This window comes from Urocitellus parryii, chromosome 4, assembly GCF_045843805.1.
Source record: "Urocitellus parryii isolate mUroPar1 chromosome 4, mUroPar1.hap1, whole genome shotgun sequence".
Taxonomy (NCBI): domain Eukaryota; kingdom Metazoa; phylum Chordata; class Mammalia; order Rodentia; family Sciuridae; genus Urocitellus; species Urocitellus parryii.
The window spans coordinates 105,203,787-105,209,062 of NC_135534.1; the positions used below are offsets into that span (position 1 = coordinate 105,203,787).

At 38.2% G+C, this 5,276-nt stretch overlaps 1 pseudogene; it reads left to right on the forward strand.

The window, feature by feature from the left end:
- The first annotated feature begins 2,544 nt into the window (after positions 1 to 2,544).
- On the forward strand, positions 2,545 to 4,488 carry LOC113188153 (cytoskeleton-associated protein 2 pseudogene; annotated as a pseudogene).
- The last annotated feature ends 788 nt before the right edge of the window (positions 4,489 to 5,276 follow it).

Below are 5,276 nucleotides of genomic sequence, written 5' to 3' on the forward strand. Positions count from 1 at the left end.
CCAGCCTTAACAACTTAGTGAGGGGCTGGGGATGTGGCTCAAGCGGTAGCGCGCTCGCCTGGCATGCGTGTGGCCCGGGTTCGATCCTCAGCACCACATACCAACAAAGATGTTGTGTCTGCCAGAGAACTGGAAAATAAATATTAAAAAAAAAATTCTCTCTCTCTCTCTCCTCTCTCACTCTCTCTTAAAAAAAAAAAAACAAAAAAAAAACAACTTAGTGAGACCCTAAGTAACTTGGTGATATCTGGTCTAAAAATTAAAAATAATAAAAAGGACTGCAGATGTATTTCAGTGATTAAGCACCCCTGGGTTCAATCCCCAGTACCAAAAAAAAAAAAAATTAAGAATAAAGGCATTTTCACACTGTAATGGCACACACCTATAATCCCAGCAACTCAAAACTCAAGATACTGAGGCAGGAGAATCACAAGTTCCACACCAGACTCAACAACTTAGACCCTGACTCAAAACAAAAAATAAAAAGGGCTGGGGATATAGCTCAGGGGTAGAATGCCCCTGGGTTCAATTCCCAGAACCACCACCCCCCAGAAAAAGAAAGAAAGAATAAAGGTATTTTCAGGAAAGCCAACCACCAACAAAACTTCACTAAAGGAACATCTATAGGGGCTGGGGATGTGGCTCAAGTGGTAGCGCGCTCGCCTGGCGTGCGTGCAGCCCGGGTTTGCTCCTCAGCACCACATACAAAGATGTTGTGTCCGGGGATAACTGAAAAATAAATATTAAAAAAATTCTCTCTCTCTCTCCCTCTCTCTTTAAAAAAAAAAAAAGGAACATCTATAGCACAAACTCTAGGAAGAAGGAAATTGTCCTAAAAGGAAGGACTGAGATGCAAGAAGAAATTGTAAGGCACCTGGTAAAAATGCACATAAATCTGGGATGGGGTTGTGGCTCAGTGGTAGAGTGCTCACCTGGCATGCATGAGGCACTGGGTTCGATCCTCAGCACCACATAAATAAATAAAATAAAGGTATTGTGTCCACCTACAACTAAGAAATATTTTTTTAAAAAATGCACATAAATCTAAACAAACTTTGTCTACAGAAACAGTAACTTTGTTTTTCTGGGTTAATTTTTAAAGGGCTAACTAAAATATGGGATAACAGTGGCATTAATTCAGAAGGGATCATTGTAGTTAAAATCATCTAAAGTTCTTCAAATGTTCAAAAAGGGAGATCAAATATTAACTAAAGTTATGTTACACAAAGTGTGTATGCTATGCTCTAAACGCTCAAAAGGTGGGCTACCAGAAGAATGGAAGTAAAATATTTCACTTCCAAAACAATAGATAGAACTAGATTAAGGAAAAACAAAGAAATCAAGCAATTTCAAAAGAAGGAAGAGGAAGAAGGGAGGAAAGCATAGAAAAATCAAATAAATACAATACACAAAGTAGAATGGTTTTTAAAAGCATCAATAATCATAATAAATAGCAAAGTTACCAATTAACATACAGAGATAGTCAAATAGGATGAAAATTGCTATAAGTCTGGATCTTGAAGTTCCCCCAAAGACTCATGGGTTGAAGTGTGGTCCCAGCCTGGAGGGCTACTGAGAGGTGCTGGAACCCTGTGGAAGTGGGGCCGAGTGGAAGGAGGTGAGTTCAATGGGGCATGCCCTCCGAGAGGATATTGAGACCCTGGTTCCTCCTCTTGTCTCTCTGCTTCTTGGCCACTGCCAGGTGGGCAACTTCCTCTGTCATGTGCTCCCACCTTGATGTACTGTCTCAGTACAGACCCAAAAGCAAGGTAGTCAACCAACCATGGACTGAAAACTGCAAATTGTGAGACAAAATAACCCTTTTTCTTGTTAAATTGATTATGTTGGTTACTTTGTTACAGTAACAGAACACTAATAGAAAAGAAGAAAAGTACCAGTGTAAGGCATCGGTGGCAACTTGAGCAATACCGATGTGCTCCAGGCAGAGTTGCATCCCTGGCTGTGCCTGGGACCTGCAGTGCCCCAGAGTCAGATGGTCCACTCCACATACCTAGTAGAGCCCAAAGAGTGATGATATCTGAGGACCAAGTCCAAGAGACAAAAATTCTAAAATTAAAAATAAAAATGGCTGATAAAGAAAATATCAAAATACCTACAGGAAGCAAAAATAATACAATGGGAAAAAATATATTCCTTTAAAGCCTTCTCATGAATTAACCAGTTCAATTGCAGAAATGGAAACAAATGATTTTCAGGATGGCACTCAGACTCTGCAGTTATCAATGAAAGATGATCCCCAAGATCAAAATACGACCTTAAGTCAGGCATTTTACCTTAAAAACATTAAGTATTATTAACAATACTAAAAAGCAACGAGTGCCTGCAGAAAAACCAAACCAAGCAGCTAACATGCCCAAGAAACCTGTGCTTGGATCTTATCATGGCCAAATTGTTCCGTCTACGGTTAATTCATTCAGAAAGCCTCTACAAGTCAAAAATGAGAGTTCTGCATCAACAAAGCAACTTTCAGCTACTGTCTCCAAAGCCACAAAGCCTGAGTCTGTAAATACCACCAGTGTAACCATGAGAAGTAATACAGCCTCCAGTACAACCGCTACTACTAAATTTGAAAGTACTAAAATTGTGAACATTAAATCTCGGAACACACAACTTGTGCAATCTCCTATTAGAAGTCACTACGATAACACCCAGGACACCGTGAAACAAGCCATCAACCAAACCCCTGCCAGTGATAAAAGCCTAAAAGGGCCTCAAGAAAAAGAATAATTGCAGCCAAAAACGGTTTTAATCTAGTGTCAAAACCAGTTCTTCTCAGGGCATGAAAAGAAATAGGGTGGGGGCTGGGGTTGTGGCTCAGTGGTAGAGCGTTTGCCTCACATGCGTGCAACACTGGGTTCCATCCTCAGCACCACATAAATAAACAAAATAAAGGTATTGTGTCCATCTACAGCTAAAGAAAGAAAAAAATTTTTTAAAGAAATAGGGTGCTATCAAGAAGCATAGCATTCTGGGGGCCACGGTTGTGGTTCAGTGGTAGACCAATTGCCTAGCATGTGTGAGTCACTGGGTTCCATCCTCAGCACCACATAAAAATAAAGGTATTGTATTCATTTAAAATCAAAAGAAAAAGGAAAAGAAAAAAAAAAAAGCATAGCATCTGAAATTGTAGCCAGGCCTGTTTCATCTTCTAATACCAAACTGATAGAAAAGTCAAAAACCATTGACCAAAGAAGACATACTATAGCAAAAAGCAATGGTTGATAGATCAGCTCAGCCCAAAGAAACTGCAGAAGAGAGAAAAACTCATCTGAGTGAGTGGAAAACGCAAAGGAAAAATCCTAAAAAGGCCTCTGAACTCCGTGGTTCCCCAGCCCACATCTGAAGGACAAAATGAAAACCAGCTGGCTCCTTTGGGATTCTCATGGCAAAGAAGATGAACAAAGATTATTTACTGAAAAAGTAAACAAGACCATTTCCGAATGCCTGAACTGTTAATAAGAAGATGCCCAGAAGAAGAAATATTGGTTACATCGAATGACCTAATTAAAGAATTCCAGGGCTGGGGTTGTGGCTCAGTGGTAAAGCACTTGCCTAGCATGTGTGAGGCACTGGGTTTGAATCTGAGCACCACATAAAAAATAAACAAATAAAATAAAGGCATTGGGTCCATCGATAACTATAAAAAAAATTCCAAATGACAAAAACTTGTAAAATATTGGATATGTCTTATACGTATTGAACCAATCACAAATCCTGTTGAAAATATTATCTCAATCTATGAAAAGGCCATTCTGAACAGCAGCTCAGCCTATTGAAGAGATGTGACATGCCCTGTCGATATTCTAACAATGAAGAGTCAAGAAAAAGTTAATTTGGGAGAACATATTGAGGTTTATGCATCCAAGGAACACGTTCAAGAAGTCAACACTGAACCCATAGGTATTAACCTGGAGCCAGAAAAACCAGAAATGGAGAATAAACACCACAGAAATGTGATTTTTAAAGATTATGATAAAGAGCAAGATGACAAAATGATAGATCCAACCAATAAGGTTAAAACCCCGATGCAGAAACTATAGCAAGTTGCTTAATTAAATAGAATGTATCTACTACACTATACTTGCAAAGTATAAAAACGAAGATGCAACTTGATTAGTCAAATTCTGCGTTTAAGAAGCTGAGGTTTCTAACACCATGAGACATGCTCAACATCTTCTAAAAAAGACTTCTAAATTACCAGACATGTTAAAAGATCAATATTGTTGTGTGTCTTCAATGGAACAGTTATCAAAGCTGGAAGATAAAACTGATGTTTTCATATGCCCCCCTAATGCAGCACTGGGCCCCATGTACTCTGAGACTGATAAGAAGAGAAATAAAGCTCCAACGAGGAATGCGGGATTTTATTATTCCTTGGTTTCCTTTGTTTTGTGTGGCTTCCTATTTCCTTTAGGCTTGTATTTGGCTAAGTATCTAAGTATTCATGGCAGTGAGCTTCTTTTCTAACATTCATGTTATAGGAGTTGTCTTTCTGTGCATCCGGCCTAGTCAATCTCAACAGACTGAGTTTTTCTTTAACATAGGTAAATTTTGTCAGTTTGTTAATTAAGTTCCTTAAATACAAATAGGTTTTGTCATAATGATAGCTTGTTCCCTTTACTAAATATTAAGTATAGTAACCACACATCATCGGGAAATGAGGTGTTCTAGATAAGAGTATATTTTTAATGGTGACATGTTTTAAAACTTTATGATGTAACCTCCCTGCCTTTAGATAGAATACCGACAATATTTTTGCCTTTATTTAATTAGTATGAAAGTAAAATATTGGGACTGGGAATAGAGCTTAGCATGCCTGAGGCCCCTGAATTCAATTTCTAGCACACACACACACAAAAAAAAAAAAGTCCAAATTTGTAATGTGCAGAGCAACTCCCTTCAAATATAAACACATGTAATATTTAGGTTGCTTTTCCACCAAATGTAGAATGTTGTGCTATGCTGTGTCCCTTGAACTGCCTGCCTGTGGCTCTTCACTGTTACTTTTCATCAGTGACAGAAGCCTGCCTATGTAGTCTGTTGGCCTCTATCTTTTCATTGTAGCCGAGGTCATAAAAAAGGATAATTTAACTAAATACTCCATTTCTAAGAAAATGTACTTTGTATAAGAAAAAAGTGCCAAATGTAGTGAACATTAGACACTTTAAATCTAGTCTGAGTTCCTTTTATAGCTAGATTATGTTAAAATTTTAACTTCCTTAGCTTCATTTTAGAGTTTATAAATTACATTAGGA